This window comes from Amborella trichopoda, chromosome 4 (assembly GCF_054954075.1).
Source record: "Amborella trichopoda isolate Santa Cruz 75 chromosome 4, AtrichopodaSantaCruz75HAP2 v2.0, whole genome shotgun sequence".
Taxonomy (NCBI): domain Eukaryota; kingdom Viridiplantae; phylum Streptophyta; class Magnoliopsida; order Amborellales; family Amborellaceae; genus Amborella; species Amborella trichopoda.
The window spans coordinates 10,266,828-10,286,677 of NC_142339.1; the positions used below are offsets into that span (position 1 = coordinate 10,266,828).

Below are 19,850 nucleotides of genomic sequence, written 5' to 3' on the forward strand. Positions count from 1 at the left end.
GATTGAAGCTCTTGTGTTGATTGTCAAACACATAAAAAGGCAGAGGAAAAATATGTTTCTATTGACTATTATCAACATGTACATATGATACAACCAGAGGTAACTTGCACAACAAGATAATTTACAATAAGTAACTTTTTATACATGATATAATATAAAACAAATACAAGTTTCTCAACTATCTCTACACTCCCCCTCAAACTGAGGTTGGTTAAACAATATCAGTTTGTCAATGAGATAGTCATGACGAGCACGAGTCATTACCTTAGTAAAAATATATCCAAGTTGCTGCTGTGAGGCAATATGTGGAAGCGTAACTTCTCCGGCCAGGAATTTCACTAATTAAATGATAATCAACTTCTATATGCTTTGCGCAATCCTGGAACATTGGATTTGATGGAATGCATACGACGCTCATATTATCAGCATACAATGGTATAAGACTGTGATGAAGAATATTGAGGTCTTGTAAAAGACCTCTCAACCAAGTAATTTCACTACTAGCTAGGGACATTGCTCGGTATTCGGCTTCTGCAAAAGATTTCGACACAGTTTGATGTTTCTTACATTTCCATGATATGAGAGAATCTCCAAGAAATATACACCACCCAATGCTTGAGCGTCGAGTATCTAAGCATCCTGCCCAATCTGCATTAGCATTGGCTCGTAATTGGAGAGAAGAGTTAGAGGCAAAGAATAGGCCTCTATGGCATGTACCTTACAGATAATGAATGATATGATGAACAACCGAGAGGTGGATGCGACAGGGATTTGCAACAAATTAGCGGACGACCTGTACTGCATGGGATCAATTAGGACGAGTCATAGTGAGGTAAAATAGATTGTCAACTAGTTGTCTATAAAGAGTAGGATCTGGAAGTTTGTCCCCATCATCCTTTCTATATTTTACATTCACCTCCATTGGTGTATCCACCCATTTATCATTAGATAAGTTGGTCAATTTGATCAAATCTTTGGTGCACTTCTTTTGGTTAACTATATATCCATTAGAGGAATAATGAATCTGTCAGCCAAGAAAATAAGTCAACGGACCCAAATATTACATTTTGAATGAGTGACTAAGAAACTCTTTCAAGTGTTGTATATTGTCAAGGTTGTCTCTTGTAATGAGAATATCATCAACATACAGGAGAATGATTGTTATCCCTGAAAAACAATGGTAGGTAAATAGCAAATAGTCATAAACACTTTGTTTTAACCCAACATTCAAAATGACCAATCGAAACCGTTCAAACCAAGGTCTAGGAGCTTGTTTTAAACCATACAAAGATTTTTTCAAATGACAAACCATAAACTCATCATGGTAATACCCGAGAGGTGGTCGCATATATATCATCTCTTTCAAATATCCATGAATAAACGTATTCTTTACATCCATCTGAGAGATAGTCCACTGATGAATAGCTAAAAGGGAAATTGTTATATGTACAGTGGTTATTTTAGCAACTGGAGCAAATGTTTCAATATAGTCTATATCATACTCTTGTCTGTAAACTTGAGCAACTAGTCGTGCTTTATATCGCTCAATCCCTCTATCAGATTTAAGAATCATAGAAAAAAACCATTAACTTCCAATAATAGATGTGATAAGAGGGCTCAGTACAATATCCCAAGTGTCGTTTTCCAACAAAGCACTTATTTCTGCATTTATGGTTTCTTTCTAACATGACATAGTTCAGGCTTGCTAGTAGCTGGAGGAAATATCAACCGAATCTAATGAGGTAAACAATGATCTAGGAAGTAAACAAAGATCTAAGTGTTTTGTAGGAATCTCAACAACATCAAGAGAAGTAAATAAAGCCCAAGGTCATAGTGAAAAGTCAAAATCATATAGGTCAAGTGGTTGAGTTACACCTGAAGAACATAATCACTAGGTAGAGTTATCAAAAGAAACAGGATTAGGAGAAAATGAGGGAAGATAACAACTTACAGGTGGGGCAGAAGTCTGACCTCACTCTGGTTGGTGAGATGGAGGAGGCATGGATTGGTATTGTTTGCCCTGTTGTTGATGCACTAAAAGCTACGTTGTGTAATCAATGGTGTTGGCATCTAAGAAATCTGGTATGAAAGGAGCAGAGGACCCTATTGATTTGGAAATTGAAGAGTAATAAAAGAGACTTTTCATAAAAATGACATTACCAGAAACACACACACGACGAGCTATTGTATCATAACATAGAAATCCCTTTTGGTCCGGATAGTAACCTACAAAAATACAAGCGGCCGCTTGAACAAAAAATTTTGTTCTTTCATGTGCAAGGAGATTAACAAAATACATACATCCAAAAACAAGTAAGAGCGAATAATTAGGATGAACATGAAATGATGAATAATATAGAGATTCTCTATGCAGAACTGAAGAGGGGAGGCAATTTATGAGATAAACAGCTGTCGATGCAGCTTCAACTCAAAAACTATGAGGTATACACGAGTCATGCATAAGGGTCCTAACAACTTCTAGGGTACGGCAGTTTCAGCTATGACATTCTATTGTGAAGTATAGGGACAAGTTTTATGTGATTAAATATCCTTAGTTTTTAAAAAATTCTTGAAAATCGTGTGATAAGTATTCCCCCTACAGTCTGACTATAAGATTTTTAGTTTTATACCAAATTGGGTTGCAACCATTGATAAAAAAGTTTTAAAATGGGAAAACACTTTAGATTTATGGCGCATAAAGCATATTCAAGTATAGCGTGTATAGTCATCGATGAACAAAACAAAATACTTATATCCCATTCCAGATAAAATTGGAGCATGACTCCATATGTCACTATGAATAAGATGAAAATGTGCAGTTGCTTTATCTGTTCTAGTAGGAAAAGGCAAACAAGTGCTTTTATTCAAAGAACAAGTAATGCAATATTTATTGACAGATTTTAAATCCAATGCTTTATTGGCCAATGAACCAAAACGAAACAAAACACCTAATTTATTTGCATTCGGATGACCAAGTCTCTAATGCCACATATGTCATTGTTTATTATAAGTAGAAACATCAGAATCCAGTGGAGAAAAGAAAGAAGTATCAATGTTTTTCAAACTCCAAGATAAATAGACGACTAATTCTACGCTCATTCCCTTTCACTGTCCCAGTGCGTAGGTCCTGTACTACACAACCATCATGAGAAACTTGAATATTGTAAACATCATCAACAAGTTGGCCCAAAGAGAATAAATTAGCAGTTAATTTAGGAACCAGGAGAACATTAAGTAATAAAAAGGTGCACCAGGGAAACACATAGTGAGAGATTATCAATACCAGTAATATTCAGTTTCTCCCCGTTAGCCATGAGAATCTAACTATTACCACGATATGGTTTAGTGGATGACGAACTTGAGTGCACTCCAATTATATGATTTGAGGCACCAGAGTCAATAAACTAAAGGGGATTCGCACTACGGGATAGGTGAGAATTCATACCAGACAAATCCATAGCAAAGAAATATGAAGAGACAGTCATAGACATAGAGTTTTGTACTGATTGTCGAAGTCAAAAGGATTGGAGGATGGGATATTATGATTTTTTTTTTTGTGGTTGTATACTACGAGGCCATATATCTTTAGTACAAGGCTAACAACTAGTCCTAAATGTCTGATTGGATAGTTTAGGGTGTACCGAGAAGTTCTAAATAATCTTTTTTGGGAAAGATTGTTATACTTCCCCTACAACATAGATGAACTATCCTCCCCCTACGATCCAGCTGCCCAATTGTGATCAAGAGAGCCACTCATAGTTTGATCTTAGATCCAATGTCTCAAAGTATTTTATTTTTACTTTTTTTATATAAATTGTATGATTATGAAATTTTTCATGTGCCATCTTCTCATTGGGGCACACCTATAAAAAATATTAAAAATAATTTTTTGATAAAATATAATGACCAAAATACCCCTTGAAACTTTCAGGAGTATTTTGGTCATTTTATTTTATTGAAAATATTTGTTTATATTTTTTACTAGTGTGAGTTTAATAGAGGATTGGACGTCTAAAATTTAGTGTCAAAATAGTTTATAAAAAAAATATTAAAAATAAAATAGTGTAAAGACATGACATTGTGATTGGCGCAATCTTAGCCTTCCATTCGAAATGGACGGTTGGATAAAGGGAAGTATATAAGTTTTATGCTGTAGGGGAAGCATAGAAAGCTTTTTTTTTGGGCTTTGTATTTAGTCTCAGGTACACTTAGGACTATCCGATTTGAAATTTTATTGGCAAAAATAATTGTGATATCTTTGTACGAAAAGTAAATGATCTCTTTATTTTTTTTAGATTTTATAAGTCAACATGAATGGAGCTTGATTTTTATTTTATTTTTATTTATTTATTTATTTATTTATTTATTACAAGTGAATATCAATAAGGTGGGTGGGACGTTACGTCGTGGCTCGTGCGCCCCACACCAACCCAGCCTTAGGCCCACCGCCAGCCTCATTCCGTTTATCTTTATAATTACTTCCGCTAAAATATATCCCTCGTGCCTTCACTAATTAAGTAGTTGGAAATAATATAAACTATATACCCTTCAAAAACAAGCGGATCAACTAATCGCTAATTAATATTTTCTCATAAATAATATTTTTAATGCCAGTTGACTTTCTTAATTTTTTGCAAACTACTTCATGTGACAGTGATTGGTCACTCTCTATGAAGTGTTCAAATTGCATTGTTAGTTACTTGCGTAAAGGAATCGTTCTTCAACTTGATTGGCCAGCTAAAAAAATATTTTATAATATCAAATATACATTTATAGATAAAAAATAAAGTTTAGGTCCGATCAAGTTTAATCCTGACTTGATTAGGTCCTGGCTAGACCCGACTCAGATCCATAATTTTAGGCCCCAAACTTAACTGCCATGTCATGGAATTGGACCCAAACACAGAGTCAAGTTAGTTTGATTGGTTGGGTCCGCAGTTCACCAGTTGAAATGTTCAAAACGGAAAAACAAAAAAAACAAAAAAACAATTAAAATGCACAGGGGAAATAGTGAAATTTTTTCAGTTTTTTTAGTAATTCAGTGGGGAAGACAGACCCCTACCAGTAGAAATGAAAATCATAACGTGATTACTAAAGTGTCAGGGTGCTAACATCTTGCACCCTAGGCTCACGCTGAGAGGCTTCGAAGTAGATCATGTTAACTATGTCCAACTCGACAAAACAGGTTTTTTGGCCTATTCATAAAGTGGTGACTTTTTATCGAAAAGCGGGATGCAATTCTACATTTATATTCTCTGAGGTAGCGAACATTCATCTTAAAGATGGATGTAAAGTTGTGGTCCTCCTGAAAACATAGAATGTAAAGATTCAAATTATTTTTCAAAAAATATTATATTTAAATTTTTTTTAAAAAAATTAGTCACATATTGGTGATCTACATGTTATAGATTGCATGTACCTACAAAATTAGTTCCAAAACCTATCTCAAAAAAATATCTAAACGATGGATGCTAGCTCTATGTGGTTCCTATGACTCACAAAAACCGTGTCCCCTTTTTTTATATATTATAAAGCCTTTGGTACATAAATTAATTAATGAGAAAGTTTATATAAGGTTGCAACCTTAAAATGTAAAATTAAAGATGCACCTCAAAAATCCATGGGAAAAAGTTGTTTTAATGTTGGAAAACCCTCTAATCGATCATCTCTACATGGAGATGTGTGAATAATAATAATCATAATGATGATGATGATGATAATAATAATAATAAGACTTTAAATCTTAGAAATAGTGCATTTTCCAACACATTATTTAGACCATCAATTTTCAAGATTTTCATATGTTTATAAATCAATTTGATTTTAACCATTTTTGGACTTTAAAATTTTATAATTAGATATGACAATAAATTTTCAGATAATCCTAGTAATTTTTTACACCAAAATTATATGTTATGATAAAATTTGGAGGTGCACCTTAATTGGATTGTTTAAGGTTGCAAAAAACCACACCCATTAATTTAACATTCAACAAGTCCTGAAAAACTCAGTGACCTTTATAACTCAAATCTTTACAAGCTATGAAGTTGTTATATAATTCAACAAACTCCCTCATGTTGGGTGACAAAAAATGTTACATAAAAATCGTAGGGACGCGACGTTCACTAATGCATGTTTGAAATTGATTCTTCGAAAGGGCAAACGATTGAAGTTCTTAGACACGAGGGTAACAAGAGGAACCAACGGTTTGTCTATTTTCAGAACTTTGCTACAAGGCAACATCGGGCAAGAATCTATGCATCTAACTTCGTAACGCAAGTTTGTCCTCTCTATATAGGGAAACAAAAAAATAAAATACCATCTTGCGTGTACAAATGGACCACTACAATAAGATATAGAGCGCTATAATTTGTTTTCACTTTTATACCAACTTTGTGATACTAAGTATTACTAAGTATTACTTGTATATGTGAGAATGTAGTCAAGACCTCATCATGGGGGCTCAGCAATAACTTTTTAAAATGCATTATGGCTTAAATTTTTAAAAACACCATGATTTGGTCCCAAATTGTAAGTATAGGTAAATAAGGGAAGCCTAAAAGACTTTCAAAACACATTGCAATCTTGAATATCAAAGAGGCAAGGCAGCTAAAATCTCTTCCCTGCATGTGACGTGCGGCAGTGGGCTAGAACATTAAGTAAATACAAATATAAGTTTTGAAAATAAATAAATAAATATTATTTTTTAAATTGGTGAGGTAACCGAGTTCTTTGATAAGACCAGTAATTTCTGGATAGGCCAGTTTCATTTCAGATCATCGATTTTTAGAACACTAGTTTATGTCGTGAACTGTGTCCCCATCCTCTATTATTAGTGGATTATCTTCCTTTGAACGACAATATTCATCAAGTTTTGATAAATCTAACTCCATATCATTGGATCAACATGTTTTCTTCTCTTACCTAATGTTGAAAGAAATAAGTTGGCTAAGAAATCTACCATCTGTGTGTTTTTTGGTTATGATATTCAATAGAAAGGATTTTAATGTTATGTTCCAATTTCGTATTTCCCGTCATGTGACCTTCCAGGAACAAATACCCTTTTACTCTTCAAGAATATTGGATCTTTTCCGATTCATCTTCTAAGCTCTTTCAGTTTCTTGATCTCTTCACGGATTCAATTCATAGTGAACCTAGTCCATCCAATGCTGACCCTGTCACAAGTAGTGTACCTCCTCTAAAGGACATTCAGATGACTAACCCTATTGATTATGTACTTGATGTGCCCCTTTCCTGATTCCAATCTTGCTAATTTGGTATCTGATGGGCCCCATCCTGATTCTGTGCCTCATGACAAGCTGCAGCCCATAGTTTGTGAATAGTGCTATCCTATATGGGTGCAATCTGCACCTCAATGTTTTTTAGATTATAATTATTTCTTGACTACTGTTCTTTCTCTACAAGTGCCAATATCATATATATATATATATATATATATATATATATATATATATATATATATATATATATATATATATATATATATATATATATATATATATATAAAGAGTCTTTGATCCAAATTGGAAACAAATTATGTAAAAAAACCTTTCACAAAACCCATACTTGGGATCTTAGTGATCAACCTCGTAGTAAGTTTGTAGTAGGTTGTCTGTGGGTTGATAAAACTAAGACCAACTCTGACCATTTAGTATCTCAGCTAGTTGCCAAAAGGATCACTCAAGAATAAGGAGTTGGCTATGACAAGACCTTTGCATCAGTTTCTTGTCTAACATCTGTCAAGACCTTAATTGTTGCTTCTGATTGCCATTGGCCCTTTTTTCATATGGATGTGAAAAATGACTTTTTTCATGGCGGTTTTCTTGAAGAAGCATACATGAAACCTCATCCCGATCTACCCCATCAGCCCTATCAAGTCTGTTAGTTTCACAATGCTTTTATGGAATTAAATAGGTACCTAGTACTTGTTTTGAGAAGTTTTACTTTGTTATCTTTGTTGTCAATTCATTCAAAATGCCCATGATTTTGCCCTCTTTGTTCGAGGATCTCCTTGAGGGATTATTTCGTTTGCCTCTTTATGTTATTCATATGGTGATCACCGGCAATTATTCTATATGCCATGATACTCAACTTCACCTAAGTGTTTTGAAAAGAAATACCTTGGCCAACTTTGATATATTCTTGCAACTTCACCTAAGTCTTTCGAAATGAAATACCTTGACCGACTTTGGTATTTTGTGGATTCATCAGGTTGCAGGTATATTCTCTGCCAAGTCAAGTATGTATTAGATCTCGAAAGAGGGCTACTTTAATAGACGATAATATTGTTGATACTACTCTTTAATATTGAATATGAAACTTAATCCTACATATGAAGAGCTGCTTTTTTATCCTAACAAATACTGACAGATTGTTGGTAATCTTAATTATTTAACCATTAATCACCGTGATATTAGTCATTCCATTCATGTGCTTAGTCAGTTTATGATTATGCTCCATTCTACTCATTATGCCGCTGTGCTTCAAAGCTTGTGATATGTTCAAAGTACAATGTTTCAATGCTTGTTTGTCTCCAATACATCTGCTCTTGAACTTTCTGCTTATTGTGGTATGGATTGGGCATAAGATATTACTGATTGTCATTCTATTACCTGTTTCTTTATGTTTTCTAGGTGATTCTCTTATCTCATGGAAAAGTAAGAAACAATAAATACTTGATCATTTCAGTATTAAAGCTGAGTATCAGGCCCTTGCACATATTGTGATGGAAGGTCTTTGGATGCGATGGCTTCTTCAGGGCATGGGCTTTGTTCATCTGCCCCTAGTCCATGCTTTTGACATAACAAGAGTGCAATTTAAGATTGATTATAGGGACGTGCCGAGGTAAGGATGAAACATATTGAAATTATTTGTCACTTTGTTCGCTGTCATTTTCTTCAAGGTACCCTTACTCTGCCCTTTGTTACTTCGAAGTTCTCACAAAGGCTCACCCAACCGGTTGTCTTTGCTGGTTAAGATTCAATCTCCAGTTTCTCTTTCTTAAAGCATATTGAGTTTGAGGGGGGTGTTAAGTATATGTTGCTTGTAGGATTACCATGGAAAGTATATACTATAATCAATATGTATGAGAAAGTTGGGTGTATAATCCTATATTTTAAGATAGGAATTAGCTTTGTATAGGTGCTCATGAGTTTTTTCAATTCTTACCATTCATTGGATATAGATATATAGAGGTTGTATATTCTTGAGATAATTATTAATATGCAAGACAATTCTCTTGAAAAATGCTTAAGACGAGCATAGATAGATAGAGAGGGTGAGTGCAAGGAAGTTAAAAGAGAGAGAAGGGGGGGTGGGGTGGTATACTGTATTTTACGATTAGGATCTTGGGGTGTGAAGGGGGATGTCAATTTAGATGAAAAATCGACCTTATTTAGAAATATATGTGGTATTGCTTTTTAATGTGAGGCTTTTATTTTACCCATATTTTATGGGGGGAGGGTTTATTAGGTAAATTTCCAAAAATTGATCACAAGGGCTTGTTTGGCTCCCTGGAAAGGTCTCTAGCAGACCCATTTCCATGGAAACAGCTTGTACATGCTCTTTTGATGCCTGCCCTCCCATGGAAAGAGCCTCATTTATGCTTGGAGATCGATTTCCAAATTTTCACATTTTTGAGAAATTGAAAGAGAGCCACAAGCCCCGAAAATATCTAATAAGTTATATTTTATAAAGTGGAATCATGCCCACCCAAAAAAGGGCCTCAAACCCTAGGGTCACTATATGAGAATTCGTGTGCCCTATTTGGGTCACCATATGTGAATGGTGGTTTATCCTGAGAGAGAGGGTGCTAGAGCCTCCAGTAGATATGCATTTTCCTATTAGAGAGAAGAAAGCTTCATTGGAACAGAAACATTATGATTGTGCCTCTTTTAGACTCCCGAAGATTAAGAGGCTTGTTCGTTTATTGTAGAGAAGCGGTTTCCATAGAGATTTTAGGTTGTTCCCTTTTTAGTTAGAGAGAAATTAAATTTATCGCTGCTCTCACGTCTCTATTTAGTGTTGTTGGTAATGGTTGTCAGCAGTAAATAGAAAGAAGGGAGAGTGGTTTAAAAGGGTTTGCTCGACTTGGGTTTTTGTCGAGGTTTGTTCCAAAATATTTTATGTAACTTTCATTGGTACAATGGATTTTAGTTTGTCGTGCTCATAAATGTAGCCCTTCTAGGATGAACCACATAAATCTTTGTGTTCTTGTTGTAGTTGTTCCATGCTTTATTTCTCATTCTTTATTTGCCAAACATCAGCCCATCGGATTTAGAGCTTCCGCACACAACTAGTGGTATTAGAGCACTATAAGTGGTATCAGAGCCCTGTTTAGGTTTTTCGGTATTGCAGTAAAGGTTCAAATGCAAGGTTCGATGTGGAGAAATTTTATGGCAAACTCTATTTTTCAACAAGAATGATGAAGGAATATATTTGGCAAAAGATGAAGAATCCATGAAGCTATCCAATGGATGTTGACATGGTGAGAAGCTGATTTTGATATCAAGGTGGAGATTGCTGGATTTGGTGCTATCCAAAATCACCTACATTGAGATATTCTCAAATTATGTGGAATTGAGATATTCGCATATTATGTGGGATTGAGATATTCCCTTAAGGATTGAGATTAATATAGATAAATTTCCTAAAAGAAATAAAAATCCAAAAAGATTAAGACTCTTGGATTTATCTCTTGATCTTTTGAGATGTATGTTACATCAATATGAAGTTTCTTATTTTGTGTAGATTCCTAATTATATATATGTGATGAAAGTGTAGAGAATTCGTGTGGCTTATTGGGTCACCATATGGGAATAGTGGTTCCTCTAGAGAGAGAGGGAGCTAGAGCCTCCTGGCATAAGATGCAATTTTCCTCTTAGAGATAAGAAAACTTCATTTGGATAAAAAAATTGTGATGGTGCCTCTTTTAGACTCCCGAAGATTGAGGTGCTTGTTTGTTTCTTGTAGAGAAGCGGTTCCCATAGAGATTTTGGATTGTTCCCCTTTTAATTAGAGAGAAAGTAAGTTTGTCGTTGCTCTCGCGTCTCTATCGGGTGTTGATGGTAATGGTTACCAGACGTAAAGTGAAGGAAGGGAGAGTGGTTTAAAAAGATTTGCTCGACTTGGGTTTTTGTCGAGGTTTGTTCCAAAATCTTTTATGTAACTTTCGTTGGTATAATGGATTTCAGTTTATCGTGCTCGTGGATATAGCCCTTCTAAGGTGAACCACGTAAATCTTTGTGTTCTTGTTGTATGTGTTTCATACTTTATTTCTCATTCTTTATTTGCCAAACATCAACCCATCGGATTTAGAACTTCCGTGCAAAACAAGTGGTATCAGAGCACTACAAGTTTTTCAACATTAAAACAACTTTTTTCGATGGAGTTTTGAGATGCATCTGTCATTCTAAATTTTAAGGTTGCAACCTTATATAGACTTTTTCCTTATATAATTATGTTAATTATATGTTATACTTTTATTTAACTATATATTACTATAAGTAAGTAATTTGCGTATATTATAATTATATATGATATTATCTTATAATATTTTAATATATATAATAATCATATATATTAATGTCTAAAATATATCCCTCGCGCCTTCACTAAATTTCTTCTTATAATGGGAAGTTATATGACCATATTCTTTACAGTCACAACATTGCAACACAGATGGCTTCTTTTGTGGTTGTTTTCCTATGGCCCATTGAGCCACAAAGACAGACTCTATATCATTTGTTCCCTCAATGCTAGCCTGTGTTGCAATTCTCGTCTCCTCACGAAGTAAATCACCCAGAATGGCATCCATATTGGGCAATGTTTTGCGATTCAAAAGATTGGCTCGAATGATCTCACATTCTGGGCGCAATTTCATTAGGAACTGCATCACCTTCCTGTCATCATTTATAGCCTTAAACTTGTAATGCAACAACCACTGGTAATAGTCGTCATACTTACAGATTCATATTCTATCCATAAATTCATAACAGGCACATAATAGTCATTGATGTTTTTCTCCCCATGTCCATAGGTAAACATATCATACTCAGTTCGGAATCACTATGCAATATTTAATTGCTAATAAACCTTTTCCAGATATTCTCACAATTATATTGCAGTGCGGAAGCCTCTCATTGGCCTTCCAATGTCCATATCTATGGAACCGGGGATTCATGAAACAATTTTTGCATTGTGGATTTTCCATTGCTGGGTTTCTTTAGTATTGGATAGATCAGATTGGGTTTCAGCTCCCTTAATAAATCCCCACAAACCTTTTACTTCTATGAAAAACTGAAAATGGAAGCATCAATCAGGATAGTTTTTCCCATCATGTTTTACATCCAATGCATCTCCTTTTTCAGAAACCATGTACAAATTTTATGATTAAGAAACTTGATTTGATATATATATATATATGGAAGATACTACAAAATGCCTACAGCTGAAAATAAACAGTGATTTCGTCTGCCCTCATCACCGTCCAAAGTTCATCTCACAGTCACGATTGTTAGGTAGTATTTTTTTTCCATTTTTTTTTTTACAATTCAGAATGACTTGAAATTTGAAGCGTGTGTTCATAAAAAATAGATGAATCTACAAAAAATATCAAAACAATATTTTACATGAAAAACATTGACCAAAATTATTGTGAATTATTATTTTTATATTTTTATTAGGTGCGCCTCACTAAGAGGTACTCACGCTCCAAATTTCAGATCATTTCATTTTGTAGAAAAAAAATGAAAAATGAAACATTACCTGACAATCATGACCGTACGATAAACTTTGGACGGTGATGAGAACAGACAAAATCACTATTTATTTTCATTTATAGATATTGAGAATATATATATATATATATATATATATATATATATATATATATATATATGAAACAAGTAAATGTAGCTAAGAAACAAACGTGAAGTCAAGGTGTGCAGCTTGACGGGTAATAGAGCTCTCAAAGCGGTGCTTGATAGGGAAAGTGAATATGAAAAAAAAAAATTAGAAAAAAAGAAATAAGACAGGGCATATTATGTAATATACCTATAAGTCGAGAGAAGATGATGGGCAATTAACAAAACGGAGTTGCTAAAACAGATAGCAGTGTTAATTGAAAGGTGGTTAAGCAGTTGAGTTTTAAGCCAAAAGTGAAGCTAAGGTGGGAGGTTCAAGGGATAATAAGACAAAAGAAAGTACAAGACAAGCTAATAAAAGTACTGAAATAAGGAGAATAACGTGGGTTGGGTTACGACTAGAAAAACGAAGGAAAATATCGTGAGGTAGGGTTACGACTAAAAAAAACAAAGATAGTAAACAGAAACGACATTTGGATTTATGGCAAAAAAAAAAAAAAAAAAAAACATCATGAAAACAATATTAAAATTTAGGTCTTCGACGTACAACACTTAAAATTTGAAAATTCAAGAAGAACAATTGAGATCTGAAAATTTTAAAGAGAGAATATGGAATCTGATTTTTTTTGTGGTTGATTCTTGGAGATAAGAAAAACCCATATCTAAAGATGCACGAAAGCTTCTTTGTCATAAATTACATGTATTAGAAAAATAGAGCTAAACTCAATAGAGTTAATAAACCAAAACTTACTCTGATACCATGTCAAACACACAAAAAAACAGAAGAAAAATATGTTTCTATTGACTATATATATATATAATACAATTAGAGGTAACTTACGGTGCACGTTAACTTGCATATCATGATAAATTACAATAAGTAACTTTCTATACATTATATAATATAAAATAAATACAAAATCTTCAACTGCCTTTGCATTAATTATGTTTCATCGTTACAAGCCCATGTCTGGGTTCGAGCTGACCTTTGTGACGTTTATTCCATTTATGTCGGATTGCATCTGAGGAGCTAATCATGGGTTTATATGCTTCCCTAAAAATATGCATAGTTATCACCTTTATGGCATGAAAAATTAAGAGCACCATATCTATTATTATTCAGTTTACCTGTGCAAGTTTCTCTTATTCCCTACTATTGTTTAAAAAGTTTTTGATAAGGCCTCTGACTCATGGTCCACACTTGGCGCTGCGAAAATAATGCAATGTGATGAATTTTTAATGTTTTTTTTATTACAAAAAAGGTTACCATTCTTATGGCTCAAAATTTTCCCTTTATTTCGTTTTCGGATTCACGATTATGGAGCTCAGATATGTAGTATTTTGGATCACTATTCTATGTTCAAGATAGATTCTGGAAGGGTGGCCATAGCCGCATTCTTGACCCGCAAATAACTACTGCTATTCTTTTTTTGTAGACAACATATGATTATTTTTATTACCCATATGTATTTATAGAGAAACTTGAGAGACTACATATAAATATTTTGTGCTTGTAACTAACTCAGTGTTGTGTGTTGTGTGTGAAAGCTCTAAAAGCTGATGGCTTGATTTTTTTACAAAGAGCAAAAAATGAAATGGCCACAAGTAAGAAACAAGATAGAAAAGTAAATTGGAGGAAGGAAAAATACAAATGGCTCTTACCCAATAGAATCAGACATACAAACTCAGTCTCTCATTAAACCTCTCTCCAAGCTTTCTCTCTCATCACCCAATGCCTCTCTACAACTTTGACCGTTCTCTCTCTACAGAGAGAAAAAAGACGCAACAAAAGAGTCCCACATGGGATCATCTCTATCTTTCCATAAAAGCAAAGAGTCACAATCACATCATCCATCTTTGTGATAAATTTTCCATCGAGTATCTTTGTGACAAGATGTTCAAACGAACGGTAAAACGAGAAAAACAAGATTAGAGCCCTATCCTCATTATCGGGCTTAACACTAATGCTAATAATTGATGGATACTCTTATTAAGTTATTCATATGTTCATGAATATCTGTATCTTCATTCATCTTTAGGGTGTATTGTTGTTACGTCTAGTATGACCAATTTATCCCAATATCCTCACATAATCAACTTGGACATGAGTCTTGTACACCCAAAAAACTGACTCAAACACTAATCGGACATCTAGAAACTTAAAACCGAGACTCTAAAGTCTTAACTTTGTAGACCCCTCAAAAGTATTTCAACCTTGACCAAATTTGATTTCAAATTATATACCAGGTTGCAAGATTTCTAACGGTCTAAGACCTGAATCTAACTTACAGTTATAAACTTAAGGCCCAGGGGAAGTTATTTAAAGAAATAACAATTTAGTCCCCGTCGGGGTTAGTGGCGCACCGTGCGGCCCGATGGGCCTGTGTACGTTTTAAGCCCGTTTTGATTTATTTTGGGTCATGTTTTCATCAGAAAAATCCAAAAAAATAACGAAAGATCCCTAAACCCAATTCTAATTAAGCTCTGAGATTATAATTGCTAATTTCCACAATAACCCTAGTTCAACCTATAAATACACCATAGAAAATAGACCAAAATTATCTGACAAATTCTTTTGAAAATCATTGGAAAATAGGAGAAAATCCCAAAATTAGAAAAAATACCTAAAATAGCCAAAAATGGAAAAAAGCCATATGAAATTCTTAACAAATTAAGAAAAGTTCTCAAAAATCACCAAAATTCCAAAAATTTAGATTTTACCTTAGTTCCCAAAAGCCTTAGCAAACTAAACCAAAAATCACAAAATTGATATTTTAACTTAGGAGATCCCAAAAACCTAACTAAGGACCCAAAAAATCACCAAAAATCCCAAATTTTAGCTTTTACCTTAGGAGATCCCCAAAACCTTAGAAAACTAAAGAAATCCTCCTCTAAAGCCAAAAAAAAAGACTAGGTAAACCCTTTCTAAAAATCCTGAACTTTTGCAAACCTTAAGAACCCTAGATACAGGTAAAAGAACTTCAGATCTATCAATTCCACTAAGCGAAAGAATACAATAAGGAGATGGTGGCGCAAATCAAAAGAGCGCCCTGATTCAAGCTCGAAACTGTGGTTTTTAGGTCCTTGAAGGTTGATATTTTTTTGCTTAATTTCTTCATTTATTTCTCTTTTTTGTTTTATTTTTTCTGAAAATATATTTGCTATTAGATTTAGTTAAATTTAAGAAAATTATTTTTAAAATTCAAAATACGGATTTAGAGATGATGCTGCCAGTCGACTCAGAAAAAGATCGGATCTGTATAAATTTGCGATGCTTATGAGCCCATAATTTGAGCGACCCCACCTTCACTGTGTAAATAGTTTGGCACCCATCATGGGGCCCTTGAGCTTTAGATCCATATTTTAGATAATAAAAAAGTTTTTTTTTTTCTCATATTTATTTTTTAGCAAAAAAAATAAAATAAAACAAAAACAATTGATATTTTCTTACATTGTGATCATCTTTGCCTGTATTTTATTTTATTTTTTTATGAACTTCTTCTAATGGCTAAAAAAAAAGCACTTTTTCTACCTGAAAAAAGAAAAATTAAAAAAAATGAATTGCATTCCAAAGCTTTTTGTTTTCCGAAAATTAAAAAGAAAAAGAAAATCTATTTTTGCTGAAATAAAAAAAAATACAGTGCCTGTTTTCCTTCAAAAAATAATAAAAATAAAAACTGAAATTTCTCTAAATTTTTTTTTTTTTATATAGTCGTATCTTAAGGTCTTTGTGCCTTTCAAAAAAGAAAAAAAAAAGAAAAAAGAAATAGCTTAGTTACCTTTTCACAAGTAGCACGTCTTTTTTATTTTATAGTTTTTTTCTTTAGTGTTTTATCTGACTCTTACTCAAAAGGTCCAATAATGTCTGGATATCTACGAAGAGGAGAAAGGCTTATCGTGTTTGTTTCATAATAGCATGATGAATTAGCAGTAGCGTAAGGTGTCTTGGAAAGGTATTATAGTGGGGTTCAACGCGAGGCGTTAGTGGGCTTTGAGGGTTTTGCATAGGCATTAACAAGAGGGATGGTTGACCGTGAATTGAAGAAAGAGAGAGAGAGAGAGAGGGAGTGACAGCGATCCAAGAAAAAGAAAGCAGGCACTGTAGCAGAGGCACAGGGTATACGCGTTTTTTCGAGCTCATCTTTGTGGGAATGAGAAAGAGGCCAGGGTTTTGGTAGAGAGAGAAAATTGAGGGTCCTGGTTTTGGTCGAGAGAGAATTGACGGCCTTGGAACTTCAGGCTTTCGGTTTGTTGTTTATACACCAACGTCAGCAGTCAGCACACAGATAAAGTAAGAGAGAGAGAATCAGTCCCTTCTTAGAGCTAGAAGAAACAAAATAATTTTTTTTTTGTTTTTAATTTTTGAAAAAATATCTTCGTGCTTTTATTTCTCACAAGACTCAAAAATTTAAAATATTTGTTTTATTTTTTTGCTTCTATTTCTCGCGAGACTCAAATATTTAAAATATTTCTTGCGGCATAAAATCTTTATCATTTTTATTTTCTTACCCTCTAAACTTTTTTGAGCACACATTATTGACCTAAATATTTTATAAAATAAATCTATCCCTATCCCTCTCAAAATTCTATATCTCTCTCCCCTCTTTCTCTATCTTAAAACTCCGCTTCTATTTTTTTTTCCCAAAATATGAAAAGAGTTTCAAGAGAACAAAGATAAACAATCAAAAAACTCAAACTCAGTTGAGAGACTAATGTGACGCCATTAAATAATGTGAATGGGGAGGAGAGGAGCTTTATGAAGAAGATGACCAACATTAATAGGAAAGCTAAAAGCGATCTAACCATGGAAGCCAGAGGAGGAGCAGCTCTGGCAAAGAGGCGTCTTGTCTTGATGACGGGTTTTGCACAGGCAACGCAAATAGTGCTTTTCCGACCAAAATGTGGCCATTTCAGGCCACGGGGGCGTGGACTCTGGTGATGATGGGTGGTGTTCTGGTGACAAAGATTGGTTTTCTGGTGATCAAGGGCGGTTCTTGGGTGTTCGAGAGAGGATATCGGTTTATGTAGAGGGAAAGGTGGGTGGTTTATTGGAAGAGGAAGGTGGATTCCTGGCGAGTAAAAGCGGTTTTCTGACAGGTTAGAGGTCGCTGGATTCCATCCCTATAGAGGAGGAAGACGGGGACAAGAAAGAGAGCGAGTTCAGGCCAGGGCTAAGGCCAGTAGTTTGGCTAACGGAGGAGTCTCGTATCTGTCTCCCCTCTCCTCTGCCTGAATCTAGAGTGAGAAAGAAATATGGATGGCTGGAGCTGAAGATCCGAATTTAAAGGCGACTAAATTGGGAGTTGGAGACATCCAGATAGAGAGGATGAGAGAGAGAGAGAGGCAGTGGGAGAAGGCTTCATTGGACATGACATCTACTTCCAAGACACCACCGGCCCCAAGATGCACGGCCTTGCTCGTAGGTGCCGACAAGTCTATCATAAACATATGCCGCATCGAAGCGTATCGGGACACTCTATGGCCACTAGCAACGTCAATTCTACCGTGACTCTGCTATTTTTGGCACCATCAACTTCATCTTCGGTATGCTGCTGTCGTACTGTAGAATTGCACCGTCATCACCGTAAGCCCATGTCCAACCAAGAAAACCTTGTAACAACCCAAGGGCGTACTGACCCCAACAAAAACACAGGCACCACCATCCAGTTTTTGCGAATTCAAGCTAGCATCGACTTAGAACCCGTCAAGAACAAGCTCCCCACCTACTTGGGATGACCATGGAAAGAAGATTCCCGAACCTTATATATGCAGAATAACATCGGGGACCACATAGCGGCAGAAGGATGGCTGCCAGGAGTAGGGAATTTGCATTGAAAACATTATACTATGCAGAGTACATGAACAACGGACCAGGTGAGAGAGCAAGCCGGCGCATGAAGTAGCCAGGCTACCATGTGATAACTAATGCGAAGGAGGGTGAGAAGTTTACTGTGGGGGAGTTCATACAGGGAGGGGAGTGGTTGAAGGCCACTGGAGTTGCTTACATAGAGGGTCAGTAAAAAGAAGCAACTCACTATTTTCCTTTAAATTTGTGTGCAGTTTTCATGTTCTCATTTGGGAAAGCTTTCTATCCCAATTTCAAAAGAGAGGTGAGACACGGAGTTTGGAGAGAGAGAGAGTTTTAAGAGAGATAAAGATAGAGTTATTTTACAAAATGTTTAGGTTAATAATGTATGGTCAAAAAAGTCTAGCGGGTAGGGAGATAGAAAAGATAGAGACTTTATAACGCAAGAAATAGTCTGAATTCTTGAGTCTCTTGAGAAATGAAAGTCACAAATAGGAAATACTGAGATATTTTCCCTTAGTTTTTTTTCTTTAAGCCATTTTTGTGTCAATTGTTTTTATTATCTTGCATTAAAAAAAATTGTAAACCCATCTTTGTTTATTTAAGAAAAACTTCATCTTTAATGTGATAAAATATAATAACAAATTACATATATAAAAAAAAAAACGTAAAGAAAAGAAGACAGACGTGAAAATTTTTCCTATTAAAATTTATGATATTTTTTTACTTAATGTTTATCTTCTTTGGGGCATCTTTTATTGTTATATTTGAAAGAAGGCCGTCTTTATCTTCTTTTTCTGAAAATAGATAAGGACACAAAAAAAAGAAAGGGAAATAAAAGAGAAATTAATATATATATATATATATATATATATATATATATATATATAGATATATTCTCTCATCTAAATGCTTTATCCCATTCTTTTGATTTTTTGAGTTTCTCTGCTAGTCTAAGAAAATATTTTAACCATACCTTGTTAGACTGGATCTTCTTTTTTATGCTTATCCATTAGTAACTTGGTTGTTTATTACATGTACTTGTGATGGCTTAATGCACAAACATCACCGAGTGTTGTTTTCCCACACCAACCACACACGCTTCAAACACACCAAAATTTTCAAAGTTTTCGATAAACCATGTACCAACCATTAGTCAT

General features: G+C 34.5%; 1 pseudogene; it reads left to right on the forward strand.

Moving 5' to 3' along the window:
• The first annotated feature begins 1,929 nt into the window (after window positions 1–1,929).
• On the forward strand, window positions 1,930–19,337 carry LOC148782260 (pectinesterase 2.2 pseudogene; annotated as a pseudogene).
• Window positions 19,338–19,850: the final 513 nt, after the last annotated feature.